This window comes from Rutidosis leptorrhynchoides, chromosome 10, assembly GCF_046630445.1.
Source record: "Rutidosis leptorrhynchoides isolate AG116_Rl617_1_P2 chromosome 10, CSIRO_AGI_Rlap_v1, whole genome shotgun sequence".
NCBI classification, from domain to species: Eukaryota; Viridiplantae; Streptophyta; class Magnoliopsida; order Asterales; family Asteraceae; genus Rutidosis; species Rutidosis leptorrhynchoides.
In genome coordinates this window covers 353,966,115-353,989,182 of record NC_092342.1, presented here as the reverse complement: position 1 = coordinate 353,989,182, position 23,068 = coordinate 353,966,115, and the positions used below count along the sequence as shown (strand labels likewise).

The 23,068-nt window shown below is 34.6% G+C and overlaps 2 long non-coding RNA genes across 2 annotated transcripts; one reads left to right on the top strand and one right to left on the bottom strand.

The window, feature by feature from the left end:
* The first annotated feature begins 3,260 nt into the window (after positions 1-3,260).
* Positions 3,261-5,119, top strand: LOC139873502 (uncharacterized). The gene is made up of 3 exons (XR_011767362.1): positions 3,261-3,495; positions 4,034-4,141; positions 4,617-5,119. It is a non-coding gene; the product is annotated as an uncharacterized lncRNA (long non-coding RNA).
* Positions 5,120-7,117: 1,998 nt separating this feature from the next.
* Positions 7,118-11,701, bottom strand: LOC139873423 (uncharacterized). Its single transcript, XR_011767340.1, has 3 exons — positions 11,646-11,701; positions 8,571-8,750; positions 7,118-7,466 (listed from the first exon to the last, which is right to left on the bottom strand). It is a non-coding gene; the product is annotated as an uncharacterized lncRNA (long non-coding RNA).
* Positions 11,702-23,068: the final 11,367 nt, after the last annotated feature.

Sequence of the window (23,068 nt, the reverse complement as noted above, 5' to 3'; positions counted from 1 at the left end):
GAATGATTGTAAGTTATAAACCGTAATGACTTCGGGTCATTAGGTTGCGTGTTGGGTGACATCGGATGTATGGAACCCTAGTGATCGAGTCTTTAAACCTTGATAGAGAGTGGTGGGAGTCGCCAAGACACTGCGTCAGGTACCCTTTTATATCTGCTAGTGTGATGTTCGCTTCCGATGATGATGAAGTCGTGTTGTGCTTAGGGAACCGGTGAGAAACCCTTGGGACTAGTGGTGGATGGTCGTGTTGTACGACGGATTTTAACGATTCGACAATTGAGAGACTCGAAGTTTGAGAACGTTGTAGTAAACACGTAGTATGAAGTGAAGGAGGACAATCTAAGATCCTTCGTATGCTCAACGTTGGAGCAAAGTTTGATGGCATGTGTACGATGAGTTGGGAGACGGGTGAATCTTGATGGCGTGTGTTCGATGAGTTTGGGAGACGGGTGAATCTCGTTTCTTTAATAAAGTTGGGTGTTTGAGGTTTTTCTCGGTGGGGCTCGAACTTAACGGTCGGATAAGTCGAGAGAGATGTTGAGGTGTTGATGATGCGGTCGATGCATTCATGATGACGAAGTGATCGCTCTTTCCCATAAGAGTGAGCAAATGTATGTCGGCAGTTGAATGGTTAAGTGAATGAAAGATTGAGTGGATTCGACTGAATTGTAGAATTGGTAAAGCAAGGTGGCTTATGCCTAGGTCCAGAGATGTAGGTAGAATTTTGAAGAAGTTTACCTTGTGGATAGCAAAGAGGCGGAGTGCGAGGTACGTGTTATGTAAGCATTATGTCATTGTTTGAAGGACGTTAAAGGGTGACTGTGTACGTCGGCTTTAATAGCTTGAGGTGAATTCTTGAGAATTCAGGGACTATGACCAACGATGAGAGCGGTCATGCCTGTCGGAGAGCGGTGAATTTGCAAGGTGTTATCATCTTGGCGATGTGAATGTGAAGCAGAGTTCTAAGTGGAGGAGTTTATACTACCACACGAAGAAGCTCAGTTAATGTTATACCTAATGATGTGTTGAAAAGAACCGTTCTAGACCTCAATAAGGATTCTAACTCCTATCGATGTAGAGTAACGGGGCATTGGTGTCGGACTCGAGGTCGGATGATTCGACCGCCGAGCTATGGTTCGAGAGTGCCATGAGTGAAGTTTATGTATGTGTTTCGAATGAAGAGTCCGTTCCCGTATGAAGGGCGATCAGGTGTCACAAGTAAGGGATAAGAGGCCGGTGATGACCTCTGGGAATTCTGAAGTGATTGTTTGAATGTATCGTGAAGGGTGTTTTCGCAACATTAACTAGGATGGCGTAAATCTCGGATGGTGTTTGCGAGTGATTCTGCGTTTATGCCGAGATGATTAGCGCATTTTCCCTATTCGGGGAACATGTTTGTAGGAATCATTAGTGGATTACTCCACTACGAGGGCGATGGTATGGTGAGGAGTTCTAGTTCCGATTGTCTTATATAGAGACACACGGTTGTTTGCTTGGGTACGTGGGTGTGATCCCTGGTATTGTGAGAGGTTTAATGAGACCTGAGATTAGGTTGGAATGTCGGGGTCGTCCTTACGGACGATCAAGGCAAGAGGCTCATCCGGCGTTGGTGAGCATATGTTGAGATGTGTGATGAAGTGCAACGGTTGACGAGGTGAGAACTTGTTGATTACAGAATTCTAGTATAATAACAGTTTCCATGCTAGTGTTAGGAAGCCGTCTGGCGTTAATCATTACTAAGAATAGAGAAGAAACCTCATGTAATGGGGTGGTGAATTGTCGAGAGTGTGGTGTAGTGACATTGTCCTGGAATGATTCAAGGACAAGCAATCGTGAGTAGGTTGAAGGGACTGCTAGTGCTCCGAGAATGATAGTAATGGCATTTGAGATTTCACCATGGAATGGATTAGTTCGAATGTGGTCGAGGTAGACAAATTTTACGTAAGCAGATGTGTGACTGGTTGAGTTGTGCTAGTGTGAGCCATCGAGGTGCAGAGTATTTTCGCGAAATAAATCCTTCTCGATTTGGATTAATGCAAGACTTGGTTCACGTCGGGGTGAACCTGGTAGATCACGATTGATGAGTTAGTCATGGACGTGGTTCATTGCGGGTTGTAATGTGAGAGAAATTGTAGGGATACATGGTGTTTTCCGTGTTTCTAAGAGTACATATTGGTCGTTGGGTGTATAAAATACCACTTATTGTGGTGATGCCCGTTAGTGAATGCTAGCGAGTGATGAGATCGTCGTCCTATCAAGGGGTGGTACAAACGTCGGGTCACGACTTCGGAGGGTGGTCGTGTCTAGCGAGATTGTTGAACGTGGTTCCGAGAAGTAGATAATAGGTGTGCTGGTGTTGAAATAATTACCTTTTAGTACGTGGCATGGATCTCGAGGACGTGATCCAAGATAAGTGGGGGAGAGTTGTAACATCCTAATTTTAGAAGGTGATATTTTATTATTATTGTTGTTGTTAACTTAATTTTGGTTAGAAATAGGACCAAGGGTGTAAGGTTATATGTTGGGCAGGGGTAAAATGGTAATTTTGGCATAAGATATGTCTAGTAAAAGTGCCCAAACACTCATTTTTATGCAGAAAATTAGAAATTAGAGAGAGGGAGAGATGAAGGGTGACGATGGCGGTGGTGATAAACAAGAAAGCTTCAATTACTTTCATGCAAGTTCAATTGTGGGTGTAATCAACCTAGTTAACTCTTGTTAGCACTAGTGAAGCTTTTGATTCTCCTTATTTTCTTCATCTTCTTAGTGTAATTTGAGGTTCTTTAACTTTAACTTAAGGTATGAACATTTATCTTTTAAATTCGAATTTTTATGAGACTAGGTGATGTATTGTTGATGGAATTAAGGTTTTAATTCCTTTGGAAACCCTAATTCGAAATTAGGGTTAGGGTTTATGGAATTGGGGATTTTGTAAAGATAATGAACTAGTTTAATGAATTGGTAGTTTTAACTAGTAAATTGTAAGTGGTTTAGTTTGGGTCAAAATCTAAGTCTTCACTTTTAGAAGAAATTATTGATTATGTTAAAAAAGTTTATGTGTAAGTTAAAGGCTTGTATGATTTTGGTAATGAGATAAGAAGACTTACAAATTGTAAGTCTTGTGTGCATGTCTAGAAGATGTCAAAATGGGTTTTGTGAGTTTTAAGGACAAACCTTAGTTTTAATTGGTCTTGGTTGACCAAATTGGAGTAATTTGTATTTTGAATGTGAAATTGAAAGACTCAAGTTATAAGACTTGTGTTCTTGTCTAAATAGTGTCAAAATGATTATGGGTCAATAGAGTAAACCCTAGTGAATTTGGGTCTTAAAGACTATGTATGAGTAGATTGTGATAATTGTATATGTATATGCTTATTATTAGGTGGATTTGTGCTTGATGGCGGATACGTTGACTTCTTGACCGGAAGTGTTTGTTAAATGGTTGTTGAATAGTTGCTTGAAAGTTGTTTGTTGCGTAAATTGCTCGGATTCGAGGTGAGTACAATGTGTGTTTACTTGTTAATAAGATTTGTATTGGTATGCGATTGTTTGTATTGTGGTTGGTATGAGGGCTCGGTTCACGTTGGGAACGCATCGGGCGGGATCTTGGTTCACGTTGGGAACGCATCAGGATCCATAGGGTTCTCGGTTCACGTTGGGAACACATCGGGAACCATATGTGATTGCATATAGAAGGACTTGATTATTTGTGGTATGTGAGTAATTGTCTATACTTGTTAATAAAGTTGATATTTGTGTGAAATTGTCTATGTTGATTGGTATGAGGGCTCGGTTCACGTTGGAAACGCGTCGGGCGGGATCTTGGTTCACGTTGGGAACGCATCAGGATCCAGAGGGTTCTCGGTTCACGTTGGGAACGCATCGGGAACCATATGTGATGGTGAATTGTATGACTTGATTGTTTTGTGATATGCGGATAATTGACTATCTTTATGGATGTTATTAACTCGTATGCACATATTGTATTCACTAAGCGTTTTCGCTTACTCTGTTGTTGTTTAACTTTTTATAGGTTCCGGTTTGGACAAGAAAAAGTATCATGGACGATTAGCTATTTAATGTTATAATGTGCTTTTGGATTACTTGCTTATGGATTAGTTGTGGATGCTAGATGGCATTGGTAGGTGCTTTGGGTGGGATAGTGATATCTCAAGAATCATGCTTTGATCTTTTGGTTGTCGTTTTGTCATTTGGGTCAAAATAACCACATTTTGTTAAAACGGGTCGAATTTGCCACCTAATGTTGTAACGGGTCGGTCTAATATCAAGTACTGTAATTATGATATAAACTTGTTAAAAGTGTTGGTTTAAATACATTTGAAATGAAATATAATTTGGTGTCGAAATGGGTGGAAAATGGGTCAAGGTACAAAATGTGGCCATATTTCTCTCTTTTGATCAGAACAGGATCCCATAGTGGGACGGATGAAATCCCATAGTGGGATCTGGAAAAAAAAAAAATTGTCGTTTTTCGAAAATGAGTGTAGGTCATTTCACACTTAATGATGTATTTGTACTAGTAAAGAATCATATTCTTTCTATGGATAATTTGCCAAAATATTAATAAAGTCTTGTATATTGTGAAATAAATTTAGAAACAAAAACAAATGAAAGTAATCCTACTGCTTTCTTTGCCAATTACGACAACAAAAACAACCGGATACAAGAACACAAGAAGCAGGACAAAGATTCAAAGGATGATAAGAAGTATATTTTATGTGATAAGCAGGAGCGTCTATTTAAACAGCAGAAGAAAAAACAACAAAAAGTAAAATACCTTGGTGCATGCATGTGAATGGGTAGAGCCGTCAATAAGCCACGGTGGGCGTCAATGGTCAAGCATGCATCACTTTGATTTCTGATATTAAGGAATTGGGTGTCTCCTGCTTGTGATGCACTCACAATCTGAAACAGAACATGGTGGCACAAGGTGAAACTAGATTATTACTCGTAACTTTTAAAAGATCAAAAAACCACATGGGCAAATTAATTAAAACAGGTAAGTGGGACTAATAAGTCACTGATCAGAAGGAATAACTTCAGTACAGCTTGAAGCGAGTTGGTGCTATCAGATACCCTTTTGGTAACTTCAGCATTATTTATACAAATGCATGATAAGTATGTCAAATACGATCAACTATCATGTATAATTTCAATTTCAATAACAATAACTTGAACTTTGTCAAATCAAAATGATCTTGGGAGATTTTACGAATTACAAAATACACTTTGGGTGACTTTGGACTTATATAAGCAATTGACCTACTACTTTCCTTGTAACTATATTTTATTATGTTACCCATTCGACACATTCTACTATTATTATTGTCATATAACAAACAAACAAACAAAAACAAAAAACAAAGTTTAAGATGCTCTTTTACCTTTTTGCTGGATCTAGTCCAGGATTCCCACAACCCGTTCTATACCGCCAACTCTTTCTACTCTACAAGTGTGTGGTCAGTCGGGTAACACAAGCAAGCCTGGAATAAGCAAAATGACTATTAAAATACAACCCAGGAGGAATTCATGGCCACCATAACATAATCTTTAAAGAAATTTATAGGGTGGTATCGGTGACAATATTTAAACTATTTAACCAGCTGGCTGATTTTAATCAATAAAACGATAATTTTTCCAACAGTTACAAAGTAATTACACTGACGGTTGCAGCAAGTTAGTAACATATAAAATTATCAGGGGGAAAACGGCATAGAATTAGAATCTGATGTGAAATGAATTGAAAAACAGAATGATACTAAGCAATGGACAGATCTGGTACATTAATACAAGAACACCAAAAAACAGAAATTGAAACCTGCTGAGTTGTAGATTAAAAACGACAAATAAGATAGGAGAATCCACCACTTTAATCTATAAAGGATGTTAACCCATCGAGATTAAAGATAAAGGAAACACTTCAAACCACCAAGATTCAAAGGCCCATAGAGAAAAATGAAGATTTAAGGTAAATATAGCTTGAACTCCATAAAATTCATATTCATCGAAAACTGCCTGTTACATTCCATCAACTTATCTTTTATAGAGGAGTCAGGTTTCTAGATACTTCTATTCCTAGTCAAAATAAAACAAAAGCTGAAAATAGTCAAAATAAAACAAAAGCTGAAAATGGTTTGTTGGAAATGTTAAGTGGTTGTTACATGGTACAACAATGTTCAACCAATAGTACAACAAAATAAGGAATCAAATCTGTTGGGACCCCACTTGGGACCACTTTTGATGTCCCCATTTTCTACACATCTCCTATTGCTAATTGGTCTCTATCTTCCTTCATACTTGATTGGTTGGCTTCAAAGCTTCATTTCCAACTAAAAAAGCATAACTAAAACTACTACAATCACACACATTTATGTTGCATATCGATACAAACATAAAGCATGTGATTTGTTTATTGAAAGCAGCTAAAATAGAAATGGTAATGGCCTAAACCCTCCATTTAAGTAAGGTGTATCCTTAGTTGAATTTAGGGTCACCAAACAACGTCTCAAAAAGGAGACATAGCAGGTATCACAACCATAGCTTGACTCGTATCCATCGCCAAATCGGGTTCTTATATAAACGTTTCGAAATACAAATAATTTTAAATCTTGTAGTTCACATATTTTGAAATTAATTGACTTCATTAAAATCTTGAAGTGCTTACCCATCAGGTAGGTGTTCGAATATCAAACCATCTGACAAAACCGTCCACAAAGCCAGCTGCATATTGGCCACCGTGAACTTGAAAAGCGGCCTAAAAGTCTAAAACCAGCAATCAAATAATAAACCATGCCAATAATTTTCCAAGAGCATACAGTTTACACGCCAAACTATATATATTATATCATATCATATACAACTAATAAAAACCTAGTATCAAATAATATCAGCCTACACTAGTTGACATAAAGAACGATAGTTCTATATATTGACCCAATTGGAAAACATTACCAAGGTTGAAATGCTGCAATCTAATGCTAGAGAAATAATCCAGATCCCACACCATGGTCGATAAAATTTTACCGGAAGCAGCATACTGCAATCAAATGATCAATGTAATGAAGGTTCTTATTTTACATGTTTAAGGAACCATATTGTTTGCTATTGAGTCTTTAATTGATCAATTATCAAAAGCCACATAAGTATAGAGTGTGTTGGATAAAAGGTCAATAATAAAGGACCATTTAAACAGACTATTCTCTAAGTTTTACTGATTACCGATATTGTTAAAACAGATAATAGTCGTCCCTTACTTTTCTCCATGTGAGTTTCGGTTTTCACCATTTCAGCATATTAATCAGCGGGACAAAGAAACAGGAGAATGCCAGCCCTCGTGCCAGGTCATCATTACCTTCCTTGTTAAATATAGCAGTTTTTTGGTAATGTCTCCTCCAACAACTTCGGTCTTGATTTCTTTACAGCCACTTAGATATAATCTCGAGAAGCTGCGAGTAAAAGAGTGAAACAAAGAGAGTCGATAGTGAGAAAAACAAAGATAAAATAAATAGTGAGGTTATATTTTGTAATCACATTTCGTAAAATTCAAATATGGCATGATCAATAATCCAAAGTATGATCTTAACTCTTCAGACTGATATATCATGCTACTTTATTTTCGCATCATTATAATTCTGGTGTATATGTAGAATCACCAAAAACGAATAAGATGATGCTAACAATATGAAATTGATAGGAATGTTTAACGGGATAAAACCAACACATAAGTAATGATATGTGCATAATCCAAAGTTTTAATTCTCTGTAGTATAAATAACCAACAAATGAAAATTTTCTTATCCCTTGCATGTTCAGCTCATGGAAAATAACTTGTATTTAAACACATACTAAGCAATGAGAAACCAAGACTTCTATTATCTTCATGCAATGGAAATCGAGTATAGTATGAGAAATAACCCAAAGTATGACCTACCTACTTTGGGCTATACATCATACAACTTCACTTTGGCATCAACATACATTGTTGGCAGTGTCTCTTTGGCCAATAACCTACTATTCTTGATGCATGCCCGTTCTTAGCTAACAAGATACATTTATGTTAGTCTAACTTTAGAAAGCAGCTTGAAGTAAGCCAACACTTTACAAAAACAATGAAAGTATACAATAAATCTGAATGCACACTTCATCAAGTAAAAAGGTACTAAAAAGACACCACATCCAATTAATATGGGTTAAATTTGTTTGTCCATATATACACTACAAAGCATGATTGATATCACACGACACGATCAAAACCTACAAAATCAATATCATGCACTCCAGCTATATAACAATAACAAACCTCATAAAAACTTAGTCGATTAAAAGGTAAGTTCATTGTACTAAACTATATTTTTAGGTTTTAAAAGTGGGAAGTGATTTTCAGTTTCTTCACAAGGAATCTATTACTTCCTGCAACGAAAATTTATGAATATAATGGGAGGTGCAATGGTACTAAGGTAATGTGTGATGAATACTGTAAGACTATAAGTATGTCAATAAAACTATTAACTATCAAAATTTAATTACCCGAATTATGAAAAGAAACTTACTTCCACCATATTCAATATCCTTGTTGCTGGATTAGAGCCCGTGAATTCAAAAATGACCTCGCGAGTATATTCCATGTAATTACAGATGGCACAATCTCCCTAGCAACCGCATCGTTCAAATAACAAATGGCATGTGTTATCTTATTACAAGAACACAATCTCCCTACCTAAATCATAAGCCTTTCAGGCAAAATAACAAGTACGTAAATAAGGGCATTGAACAAATAAAAGTATCATAATAATCTCGGATACATTAAGACCCATTCGCAAATCTCAACAATCGGATACAAATTAAATATTCATAGCATATTGTTAAATAAAAAGATGCAACTATTCAATTCCTACTAATTAATCAACTACACGTACCAAAAGATAATACCCCCTACTAATAAGCAAGTGACCCAAATTGTTAAAAATATTATTAACTAAAACACATTGAAACAAGATAAAACATTGCATTGGCAAGTTTTTTCCTTGACTTGGATTTTACTCCATCCAATGAAATCAAGTTAAAACATTACATTGGCTGATCTTTCTCGACTTGTTTTTTCTTCCATCCAATCTCGAGAAGCAGCAGACATCAAAAAAAGGTGAAACCAAAGTCTCCACGTACTGTATGCAACTCATACAATCCAACGGAAAGTATTGACTAGCCGAAATGATGTTAAGCGTTTCATAAGAGCCTTTTGAAATATCGTAAATAATGAGTTGCTTGTAGAAGGTATCCACCACAAGAATTTTTCCGTCATCCAAAATATTAAGAGTGTGGTAAAAGATGCCCCGATCAAAATGTAACGTGAATGAATGCATCTTCTCCCATGGGCTGTCAATGACGTGTTCCTTCCTCACCCACAACTCGAATCTAGATGAAGTTGTCATTTTGAGCGAACAAAGGCATCCATTTATTGTACCTAGATTTTCAATGAAGTTCGAAGCTTCGGGTAGAATTAACTTAGAAACAACCATATTTTTAACATTGCAGACAGTTAACACATTTTTCTATTTAATCCAATATAAATATCCATTTACAAATGTACCGATAGAATGATGAAGAATAATGTACTTGATGCCATATTTTTTCAAACTCCGAGAGCTCCATGTATTCCTTTTAAAGTCGTAGACCTCATAAATATCAGAATGTAGTTTAAGCCTAACGATTTTTAAGTGACTAGGAGTATCACTACTGTAGCCAAATCCATATCCATCTTTATAAATAATCGGAGTAGGAGGATCTGGAAGTTTTCTGGACTCGCCAGTAAAAGGATTGTATAAAATGAAAGCTTTGATTGTTAGGATTAAGACTAACCCATTAATGGATCCAATAAGTCTAGTCCATGCATAGTCATAGTCTGTGTGACTTTCTCTACTTTTCTGTGTGACTTACTTGAACAGGATCTGTTCTATAGGCTCGTATCTCTAGGCTCGTATCTCTGTATGACTTTCTCTACTTTTCTGGGTGAAGAAATGACTTGTTTTTATTCTCGGATAAAGGAAGGATTGTCTACATCTCACCTCCCCCATACACCACTCAAGTGGTATTGGGTACTGTTGTTGTTGTTGTTGTTGTTGTTGTTGTTGTATGCATAGTCATAGTCATCATCAGGTAGGGGGTGTTCGAACGGATAACAACGCTTGAATATCGAATCTGTACTCATGTTATTGGTCGAAATATTACCATCTATGAAGTCAAAGGTTTCCCTATTAACGTGGAGAATGATAGTAGGTTTACGTGCTGCTCTCAACTTCATAAAGTAAGGGTCCATAAGCATACAACACCAATTCTTGGATACGCACCGAAACCTTACCAATGGCTTTACTGGAAGCCTCTCCAGTATATTGAGAACAATCTCATCAGGTAAAAAGTCAACAACGGCCATCAGAAAACGAAATAACTGTTTTCAATGGGTGTGCACCGCGGAATAAACAAACAATGTCTACACAAAAGAAAAGCAAGTAATCGTCATCATCATCATTATATGTTATATATCTAATAACCTACAAGAAGAAGATGTGACAACAATACTCAATCCCATGAATTTTCATGTGAGGTATGAGGAAGGTGAGATATAGACAATCATTACCTCGTACCTAAGGATAAAAGGGAAGTCATTTCTCCATCCATCCAGGGTACAGAAACCCATTTGTAGAGTGAGTCATCCCTCCCTCTACCATAGGGTAAAGAGACTACTTCCACATGGACCTCTGCCCAAAAGTAATACTCAATACGTCTCAAAATTATTGTCCCAGTTTGACTTTAGAAATCTTTCTTTTTCAACTTTGACTTTAAATATCTTTGTTTGTGTTATAAAATACTTGATGAAAATTATACCAATGAGCTACTCGAGCTCGACTCGTTAAAAGCTTGATTCGATCCGAGCCTAAATGAGCTCGAGCTCGAGCCCGAGCTTGAACATATTTTGAAGATCTTTTAGTAAACGAACTCGAGCTCGAGCTTCTACATACGAGCTCGAACACGCTTGTGAGCCTACACGAGCCTAAAATCAATATTTATTATTACTTTTTATATAATATAGAACCCCGTATAAAACTAAATAAAGATAAGCGATTTTATATATAAACGAGCGGAACACGAGTCAAGCTCGAGCTTGTAAGATATCAAACTAAAACTAATTAAAAATAAGCGATTATATATATAAAATGAGTCGAACACGAGTCAAGCTCGAGCTTGTAAGAAACGAGCCAAACTCGAGCTTAATATATTGAGCTCGAAATCGAGCCGAGCTCGAGCTCTGTAAATTTTAACCGAGTCGAGCTCAATCTCAGCTGGACTCGTTTACACCATAAAACTTTATGTAAAATATTAAATTTCACCAATAGTAAACAGAAAATGTTGCTAACAAATGAAAATAACAATAAAGAGCAAAAAGTCGCTAACATTTACAAGAAAGAAGAATCTAAAAGTCACCAACTTTTAATTTGAATTACGTAAATTTAAATCACCTATAACGTACCTATTAACTCGAGTTTCCTCGTAGCAAATTTGTGATCATACATACAACTTAATTGACCAAATCTTGAAATAAACATAGAAAAAATAGAGGATAAATAATTTACCTAGGTTAGGGCTACGGCAACAAAGACGCAGTGAGATTTGGGGGGATGGTTTTGGCATAAACCCTAGATTAAATTTAAATTAAATTACAGTAATAGATTAATAGATACACGATGACTTGTTTTTTCTTAAAACGGGTATGGGCCAGCTAGCCTAGTATCTTTATGATTTGCATTTTGTTTGTAAGTTGATTGTTAGCCCCTTACTACTCAGCCCAATTATCTTTTTTTTATGGGATTGGCTAACTCATGCTCTAAGAATATAAGCTAAACCTCAATTAATGCACTCAAACTTTCTAAAATTAATATATAAATTTAATTAATAAACTCAACAATTTCCAATTATACATATATATTTATTGAAATTCATATCATTCATGACAAGGTTTGTACAATAAATAGTTCTTATCTGATGCCCTTAACGCACAAGTTAGATAATCCAATTTATTAATTATATTAGAAACTGATATATAAACATTAATGAGAAGTTAATCAAGAGTATAATTTGTTTATCGTGGAGAAAAAAATATTTGTAGATCAAACTGAGCTCTCTATTGAAAAACATCACAAATTATCATAACGGTTCGACCAACTTTAGAAGTTGGCCATTAATTCACCATGCAGTAACCAAATTGACCACATTATGATGCAATGAACATCGTACCATGTCTCTGCACATAACAAATTGTACAAGGTCGCAAGGAACTTTGGTAATATTAGGATTTGTATTTGAACTAATAATCCTAATATAGCAACGATAATCAGTTTTAAACCACACATCGAAACAACTCCATAGATCACTACTGACATAGGTTGTTGGATAATATTGAAAGCTAAAATTTTTTTGCCCGATCTATGCATGTGAAACGACCCGTCAAAATCGCTGTTGACGCGGCACGTTAATCATTGATTCCACAGTGAGGTTTTGACCTCTATATGATACGTTTTGATAAAATATTGCATTCATTAAATAAGTGACTTTCTAAACATAGAAAGTTATAAACATGTGAGCGAGTGCTTAGGTATAAGCAAAACCCCAAAATACATAAGTCTTTAATTTACAGGTTAACATCACAGTCCAATTATTTATTACACAAGCAGTTTTATTTTGAATGCAATAAACTTTGTACAAAGCATGAGAGACTCCATGCAGGCAACAAGCACATCACAGCGGAAGCATTCTAAGGACCTGAGAATAAAACATGCTAAAAAGTCAACACGAATGTTGGTGAGTTATAGGTTTATTTGCTCGAGTCATAAACATATATAAAGATAGACCACAAGATTTCATCAAAAGTTTATCAATAGATTCTACGTAACAGAGCACCCTGGTAACTAAACTTAACGCTATAGTGATAATTACCCCATTCGTTTTAATACACGCAAACCAACGTGTCTTAAACTCAAATAACATACGTCTGTTAAAAGGCTAGCGCTCTAGCTCGGACGGGGATGTCAAACCCTATGGATCCATATACAATTATTCTCGCCCACCAGTCCATATCCTATGAACTGGCAGCTACTAGTTACCAAAGCTAAGGGATTTTCGGTTTAACTCAGTGTAGAATTTAGTATGTACTTGTGTCTTATTGCGTTTAAAATAAATTGCATGTATTCTCAGCCCAAAAATATTTAAAGTATTTAAAAAGGGATCTATAACTCACAGTTCAATATTGAGACTCAATATTGTAGGCAAATTGCGTAGACGTAATGATGGTAGACGACTGTATGGTTGGCCTTGGATTCAAGAACAATACCCCGAACAATACCCAATATTTCATTAGCTTAAAGCGGTTTGAAACCCGAATTAAAAACACCCTCGTATATACCTTATTATTATTAAATTTAAATTTAAAATTATAATTATAATATAAATATAAATAAAGATTATAGAAGAAGAAAAAAGTGTGAGGAAATCCGTCGAGCAAACTGACCTTTTATAATACTTTTGCATTTACTGTAACTCATGCGATCGCATGAGTTTTCAGTGTTTTTGTCATGCGATCGCATGGCCGCCTTTTCCGTTTTTGTTTGCCAGTTCGTCGACATCAAATAGTGTTTCACTGTAGCAAATAGTAGTACTGTAGCCAATAGTGTTTACTGTAGCAAATAGTGTTTACTGTAGCAAATCACTGTAGCAAAGTCATTTTCACTGTAGCATTGTAGCAAAATACGGTTTCACTGTAGCAAATAGTGTTTTACTGTAGCAAATAGTATTTTACTTGTACATCTTATAATATATATATATTTATATGTATATTTACATAATATTAAATCATATAGAGAGTTGGTTTAAATTAGTCAAAATTTTCCGGGTCATCACAGCATGAGTCCAATTGAATTAGTCCAAGAGTAAAAGAAGTGCATGTGGGTTTTATTTGAATTGTTCATCCATAATCCAGAATAATCGGCAGTTTGCAAGCATACTCTTTATTATTTCCTAAAGTTCTAGCTAGTAGTAGATAAATATTTCATTATTAATAGAACTTCTAGAATATACTAAATTAGTGGAGTCAATTGGTTATAAAGCATGCACATAGTGCTTATTTACTAGGAGTATTTTGTTACTTTATGTTACTATAAATATGTATATGTATTTGTATTTGTATGTTGGTTATTGAATGAATGTAGAGAATATTAGCAAGATGTAGTTTCTTTATTTTTTGCTCTTATATATTTATTTTATATTTGAGTGGTATATAATAAAAGCAAGAATGAACAAATATGTTTCAACAGAGGTCAGTAAAGCATATCACAAACAACTCAATAAAAATTTGATATTCTATTTTCAGATCATATGATGATTTATTAATGAGGAAAAAGCTCAGTAATTATATAACTATTGCTTTATGAAGAACAAAAACAACTTTCTCTATCACGGGTATAGTTGTAGTTTTAGATATCCAACAATCCTATAAAGGGAATTGCAATACCAAATTTCAAATACTTAAACTTTCAGAAACCTTTCACATCTTCAATAAGGAAAATTTTTGTCTCATGAACCTGCAATTACAAACACGGGATAGTTTGTATGACTAATCGATGGGGTAAGGGCAGTAGCATTACCTCTTCTTATTCATCAGATGATGCTTCTGACTCTGTGTGCTCGTAATATTCGTTGTGTAGACCCTCATCATCTTCAACCTCCTCTTAAATTACAACAATGTCATCCTCATAGCCATATCCTCCATCTTCTTCATCAGTCCTGGTAAACCTAACAAAAATAACAATAACAACCTTTTATACCTTTATAAATACATTTACATAATAAATTTACAATACTATTCAATCTTTACGTGATCATGGCTTCTAGAAACGTTATTTCAGTCCCATCATTATATTTTTTAATGATAAAAGTATATATGACACCCTTGACATCACTACACAAATTTAATTACAACTTTTTAGCGTTTATCTGAGAATAAAACAAAGTCTATTAATAGTGGCTTACTTTGTTTCCTCGTTATAAGAAATAAGCCCTAATGAAGGTATAACTCATACACCTTGTTAGATATATTCCCGATCCTATATGTCAAAATCAGATCAAATCACAAATCAGCTTCTATCTGTCACATATGTTCAAGTTTTGTAAAAAAAAAATCTTACCATCTCTAGTTGTTGTCGGATGTAAACAAGCAGATCATCATCATATCATCATCATCTCCAGGATGCGGATGGGAAGCTTGCCAAGCCTACAATTTATATACATTATTTGAGTAAATTATGTTTATTTTCACACTTCAATACAATTTATTTGAGAACAATTAGTTATCCTCTAGAATTATATAAAATAGATTTTATCTAATCATTCAATCTTATCTCTAGTTTAAAATTATCTTAGCTTTATCCAACATATTATTTATTATATAAATGAAAACAAAACAAAAAGTCTCTTTATAAATGTATCATCTCTATAAGTCTCACTCACTTCGTGTAACACTTGCAACATGTACTTTTAATGAGATTTTATTTATTTATTTATTTATTTATTTATTTATTTATTAATTAATTATACACATATAAATAAGCAAACCACACTAAATTGTCTTATTTATGGTGGAAAATATGATCCTTTTGAACGATAGGTTCTTCCTTATTTAATTTATATGACACAATGTCATAAGCTGTCTCTAATCAACAACAATTAAATTCATTTAATTACGAAAACAAATTTACTCCTATTATTTCTTAGAAAAATAATTAATGTGACCCCAAGGGCTATGTTTAACCATTCCATATACAAATTAATTTCATATTTATAGCTAATTATTGTCGTGAATGTGACAACCCGGGAATTTTCGACTAAATTTAAACTCAATCTTTAAATGATTTCGACACGATAAGTAAAGTCTTGTAGATTGAATCTCAAAAACTTTGAACTGTGATCATGTATACATTTGACCCTTGACTAATCCCGACGATTCACGAACAATTGTTTGTAAATAAATAGGTATATATATAAATACAAGTGTATATATCAATTTGAAATTGTAAATTATAATTTAAACATTTGAGTAAAATAAGACATAATAAAGTCATATTTTAAATCTATATATATACAAAGTATATTAAGTGTAATAAATAAATGACTGTAATATTAAATGTAATTACAAGTTGGAAGTATAACTGTTATAATAATATTATTATTACATTCATTATTACTATTAATATTAATATTAAGTATTATTAATATTATTATGGTTGATATAATTATAATTAAAAGGTTTGTGATAAAATCCATGGTAGTACATTCCCACTTCCATTGAGGAAACTCTGGTTGTGTCAGCAGTCCTGACGGTTTCTGATGTTCAGCCTTGACCTTGGCGCAAGTCAGGCACTTTCCAACATAAGTAGCAATGTCGGCTTTCATGTTGGGCCACCAATAGAACTTCTTGAGATCGTGGTACATTTTCCCGTTTCTCGGGTGAATTGAGTACCTCGTTTTGTGTGCTTCATCCAGTACTAGTTGCCTTAGGTTACCATGTTTTGGTACCCATATCCTACCAGCAAAATACAGGGTTTCATCGGCTTTTACTTCAAGTTGTTTTTCTAACCCTTTGCTCATTTCGCCTTTTTCATTTTCTTCTTTTAAAGCTTCTAACTGTGCTGCTTGAATTTGCTTTGTGAGATCGGTACAAATTGTAATGTTCAAAGCTCGGACCCTAAGAGGTTTTACTCTTTCTTTTCGACTTAGGGCATCAGCTACAACATTAGCCTTTCCGGGGTAGTAACGGATTTCACAATCGTAATCTTTTAACAACTCTACCCAGCGACGTTGCCTCATATTGAGTTGTTTTTGATCAAAAATATGCTGAAGACTCTTATGGTCGGTGTACACTGTACACTTGGTGCCATATAGATAGTGTCTCCATATTTTGAGTGCAAAAACTACTGCTCCAAGTTCCAAATCGTGCGTCGTATAGTTCTTTTCATGAATTTTTAGTTGTCATGAGGCATATGCGATAACTTTTGTGCGTTGCATTAATACACATCCTAAACCTTGGCGCGAAGCGTCACAATAGATCACGAAATCATCATTTCCTTCCGGTAATGACAAAATGGGTGCAGACGTTAACTTCTTCTTTAATAACTGGAATGAGGATTCCTTTTCCGTGGACCAATCATACTTCTTTCCCTTTTGAGTCAATGCAGTTAAGGGTTTGGTGATTCTAGAGAAATCTTGAATGGATCTTCGGTAGTAACCAGCAAGACCTAAGAATTGGCGGATTTGTGTTGGAGTCTTCGGTGTTTCCCATTTACTAATGGCTTCGATCTTGGTAGGGTCAACTTTAATTCCATGTTTACTGATAACATGGCCCAAAAATTGTACTTCTTGTAACCAGAAATCACACTTCGAAAATTTTGCGTACAATTCTTCTTTCTTGAGTATCTCTAGTACCAGTCTTAAGTGTTGCTCATGTTCTTCCTTGTTCTTCGAGTAAATCAATATGTCATCAATAAAAACAATGACAAATTTGTCTAAATACGATCTACAGATGCGATTCATTAGATCCATGAATACTGCTGGAGCATTAGTTAATCCAAAAGGCATGACTAGAAACTCATAGTGACCGTAACGGGTTCTGAACGCGGTTTTAGGAACATCTTCTTCCTTCACTCTCAGCTGATGATATCCGGAGCGTAGATCAATCTTAGAATAAACACTTGATCCTTGCAATTGATTAAACAAATCATCAATCCTCGGTAATGGGTACCGATTCTTGATCGTTAATTTGTTTAATTCTCTGTAATCTATGCACATTCTCATAGATCCATCCTTCTTCTTGACGAACAGAATAGGAGCACCCCAAGGTGAAAAACTGGGACGAATAAATCCACGGTCCAATAATTCTTGTAACTGGTCTTGTAATTCTTGCATTTCTGAAGGTGCAAGTCTATATGGAGATCGGGCTACAGGTGCAGCTCCTTGTATGAGATCAATCTGGAATTCTACACATCTATATGGAGGTAGCCCCGGTAATTCTTCTGGATACTCCGGGATATTCTCTTACAACCGGCATGTCATCAATGCTTCTTTCTTCAGTATTGATCTTCTTTACGTGTGCTAGAATAGCATAACAACCTTTTCTTATAAGTTTCCGAGCCTTCATACAGCTGATAAGGTTCAGCTTCGAGTTGCTCTTCTCCCCATAAATCATTAATGAAGTTTCATCCTTACGAGGGATGCGGATTGCTTTTTCAGCGCAAACAACTTCCGTTCTTGTTTTGAACATCCAGTCCATGCCAACGATTACGTCAAAACTTTCTAATTCTACGGGTATCAAATCGATTTTGAAGGTTTCACCAGCGAGATTTATTTCGCAACCATGGCAAATTTTATCGGCTTTTATCAGTTTACCATTAGCTAATTCAATAGTATATTTATCGTCTAGAGGCAATGATGCACATTTTAGTTTAGAACTAAAGTCTTTACATATATAACTTCTACCAGCACCCGTATCAAACATAATAGAAGCTAGTTGATTATTAACGATAAACGTACCCGTGACAAGATTAGGATCCTCACGTGCTTCACTGGTACTAACATTAAATGCCCTTCCACATGCGGGTTCTTTGTTCTTCTCCTTATCAGGGCATTGATTTATAAAGTGACCAGACTTCCCGCATCCAAAACATTTCTTGACATCGGTCGGTTTTGTATTTACTTCAGAAACGGTGGCATAACAATCTTTCGCCACATGTCCTTTCTTGTTGCATTTATCACAGACCACTTGGCAATAACCTGCATGATGTGTGTAACATATTTTGCAGAACGGATGGGGTCCCTTATAGTTTGGACTAGCAGTTGTCCCATCTTGTTTACCTTTAAAAGTTTCTTGCTTCTTCAGGTGAGTACTTTTGCCCTTATAGTCTTCCCATTTCCTCTTTCCTTCAGTTGTCTTGACTTCGGTAATTGGTGCATTAATCGAACTCTCTGTGATCTGGTCCATGAGTTGGTGTGCCATTGTCATGGCTTCCTGCATCGTATTCGGTTTGGACGATGTAACATTTCCTTTGATATTGATTGATAAACCGTCAATATACATTTCTATCTTTCGTTTCTCGTTTGGCACCAATTCGGGACACAACAAGGGTAGTTCCATGAAACGCTTTTCATAGTTATTGAGATTCGCGCCGATAACCTTCAGATTACGTAACTCAGATTCCATTTTTCTGATCTCGTTTCGAGGACAGTACTCCTCGATTAGCATCTTTTTCAGTTCTTCCCAAGAGATATCATATGCCATATCTATTCCTTCTGTTTTAGCATAATTGTTCCATCAAGTAAGTGCACCGTCTTGCAACGTGCACGAAGCATACTTTGACTTGTCTCCGTTCGCACAATTACTGATTTTAAAAACAGACTCCATCTTTTCAAACCATCGGGTTAGACCGACTGGTCCCTCGGTTCCACTAAATGTCTGTGGTTTGCATCCTTTAAAAGTTTTGTATGAGCATCCGTTTCGTAAGTTTGTGTTTACGGCTACTGCTTTGGCTGCTGCTTCGGCTATTGCTTTTGCTGCCTCAGCTGCAGCAATTCTTTCATTCACACATTTCTCGACTAGTTCTTCAAACTCAGCATCCGACATTTGAGACATGTTTCTTCAATAAATACAACAGAGATAATTTAATCATATAGAATATTATAGGTAAAATGGGTTGTCGATAGTTAATCGTAGCATATTAATAACATGAACCAATTATTATAAAAGCCTTTTCTTCTTATTAGCATTTTATAATTATTTCTAGGGTATTACCTACCCGTTAAGTTCATACATAATAGCTAGTACAAGGAATTAACTACTAAAATCCTAATAATATTCCACTATGAAAAATTATAGCGAGTTACTACTTTATTATGTAATAATAATAATAAGAAGTAGTAACAATACAAATAATCATTCCATGCAATTATTATTAATAAACCAAAATAATACAATACCATCTAATACCGATATTTTACATATGCATATTTTACATAACAAGATAGAGTAGCACACATAAGCAATAAAATAGCGCATGGAAGATTTATGGTTGCGAGGTCGTTTATTCAGAACTATCAGAAACTTCTTCCCATTTGGTTCTCTCTGCTAGTTGTTTGTGTGCACATGGTCCGACAGACATTCTGGCAGTGTATTTAAGTTTTGGTTGGGGTTTTGAGGTACCCGTTGCCTCAGTGGGTTTAATACAATAAGGGTGGTTACGGATCGAATGGTCCTGTTCCTTTTTAATAATTAAGGACTTTTTATTTTTGTGGTTGTTTTTATTATCTATAGCAAGTTGGAATTTCTCCTTAGTGACTTCTTTTATTTCATTAGCGAAATCCTCCTCCTCACCGATCTCGTCTGATGACGAACTATCTGAGTCATGTGTAGGAGAATATGATGACGAACTGTCTGCATCATGTATACGAGAATATGTACCGGTGGTCATGAACCGAAATCTGCCAGGCAATATATTCACAACCCGCCCGTCGGCGGTGTATCTGGCCCAATGTCCATGTTCGTTTAGAAATGGACGATCTTCGTTTACTCCAGGGATCATAGGTCCATGCCAACGATACTGTGGCTCCGGAAAACTAGAGTTGGGTGGAGCTGGAACCTCCTCTGGGTTTACCGGGAGTTGAGATTCCCCGGCTAACACAATTTCTTCTTTAATAGGTATTGGAGCACCCTTTTCAGTTGTGGATATAATAGATTCAGTGTCTGATTCTGAGTCGTACAAAATGATAGGATTAGATGAAGTCATCTATCACATAATTGAAACAACAATTACGTTAGCATAAATATATCACATATAATTTTTTGACCAAATGATAAGCAAAAATCAGTAAAAACAGATATGGTCATAGTCCAGACTCACTAATGCATCCTAACAATTACCAGTTAAACACACTAATGTAATTTCTGGTTCCCTATGACCTCAAGCTCGGATACCAACTGAAACGACCCGTCAAAATCGCTATTGACGTGGCACGTTAATCATTGATTCCACGGTGAGGTTTTGACCTCTATATGATACGTTTTGATAAAATATTGTATTCACTAAATAAGTGACTTTCTAAACATAGAAAGTTATAAACATGTGGGTGAGTGCTTAGGTATAAGCAAAACCCAAAAATACATAAGTCTTTAATTTACAGGTTGACATCACAGTCCAATTATTTATTACACAACGCAGTTTTATTTTGAATGCAATAAACTTTGTACAAAGCATGAGAGACTCCATGCAGGCAACAAGCACATCACAGCGGAAGCATTCTAAGGACCTGAGAATAAAACATGCTAAAAAGTCAACACGAATGTTGGTGAGTTATAGGTTTATTTGCTCGAGTCATAAACATATATAAAGATAGACCACAAGATTTCATCAAAAGTTTATCAATAGATTCTACGTAACAGAGCACCCTGGTAACTAAACTTAACGCTATAGTGATAATTACCCCATTCGGATGCGGATGGGAAGCTTGCCAAGCCTACAATTTATATACATTATTTGAGTAAATTATGTTTATTTTCACACTTCAATACAATTTATTTGAGAACAATTAGTTATCCTCTAGAATTATATAAAATAGATTTTATCTAATCATTCAATCTTATCTCTAGTTTAAAATTATCTTAGCTTTATCCAACATATTATTTATTATATAAATGAAAACAAAACAAAAAGTTTCTTTATAAATGTATCATCTCTATAAGTCTCACTCACTTCGTGTAACACTTGAGCAATTGTAAGAATTGCACTTGCAACCTATACTTTTAATGAGATTTTATTTATTTATTTATTTATTAATTTATTAATTAATTATACACATATAAATAAGCAAACCACACTAAATTGTCTTACTTATGGTGGAAAATATGATCCTTTTGAACGATAGGTTCTTCCTTATTTAATTTATATGACACAATGTCATAAGCTGTCTCTAATCAACAACAATTAAATTCATTTAATTACGAAAACAAATTTACTCCTATTATTTCTTAGAAAAATAATTAATGTGACCCCAAGGGCTATGTTTAACCATTCCATATACAAATTAATTTCATATTTATAGCTAATTATTTTCGTGAATGTGACAACCCGGGAATTTTCGACTAAATTTAAACTCAATCTTTAAATGATTTCGACACGATAAGTAAAGTCTTGTAAATTGAATCTCAAAAACTTTGAACTGTGATCATGTATACATTTGACCCTTGACTAATCCCGACGATTCACGAACAATTGTTTGTAAATAAATAGATATATATATAAATACAAGTGTATATATCAATTTGAAATTGTAAATTATAATTTAAACATTTGAGTAAAATAAGACATAATAAAGTCGTATTTTAAATCTATATATATACAAAGTATATTAAGTGTAATAAATAAACGACTGTAATATTAAATATAATTACAAGTTGGAAGTATAGCTGTTATAATAATATTATTATTACATTCATTATTACTATTAATATTAATATTAAGTATTATTAATATTATTATGGTTGATATAATTATAATTAAAAGGTTTTCTGATTATCAAAATAAAGATGTTAAATATAAATATGAAAATGATTAAATTAAGTGTAACTCAAATATTGTTAGTTATTATTATCAATATTATTATAATATATAATATATAAATAAGAAAATTGAAACATATAACTTGTTATTATTACTATTGTTATCAAATAATATTATTAATAAATTATTATTATTATTTATTACTATAGGATTTTTATTAGCATTATTATTATTATTTTATTATCTTTGTTATTATTAACACAAATACCATTATAAATAATATCATTATTAATATAGTTATTATTATTATTAGTATTAGTAATATTATTATCATTATTATCAATTCTATTAATATTAACATTTTTATGCTGAATTATTAATATAATTAGTAAATAATATTAATATTA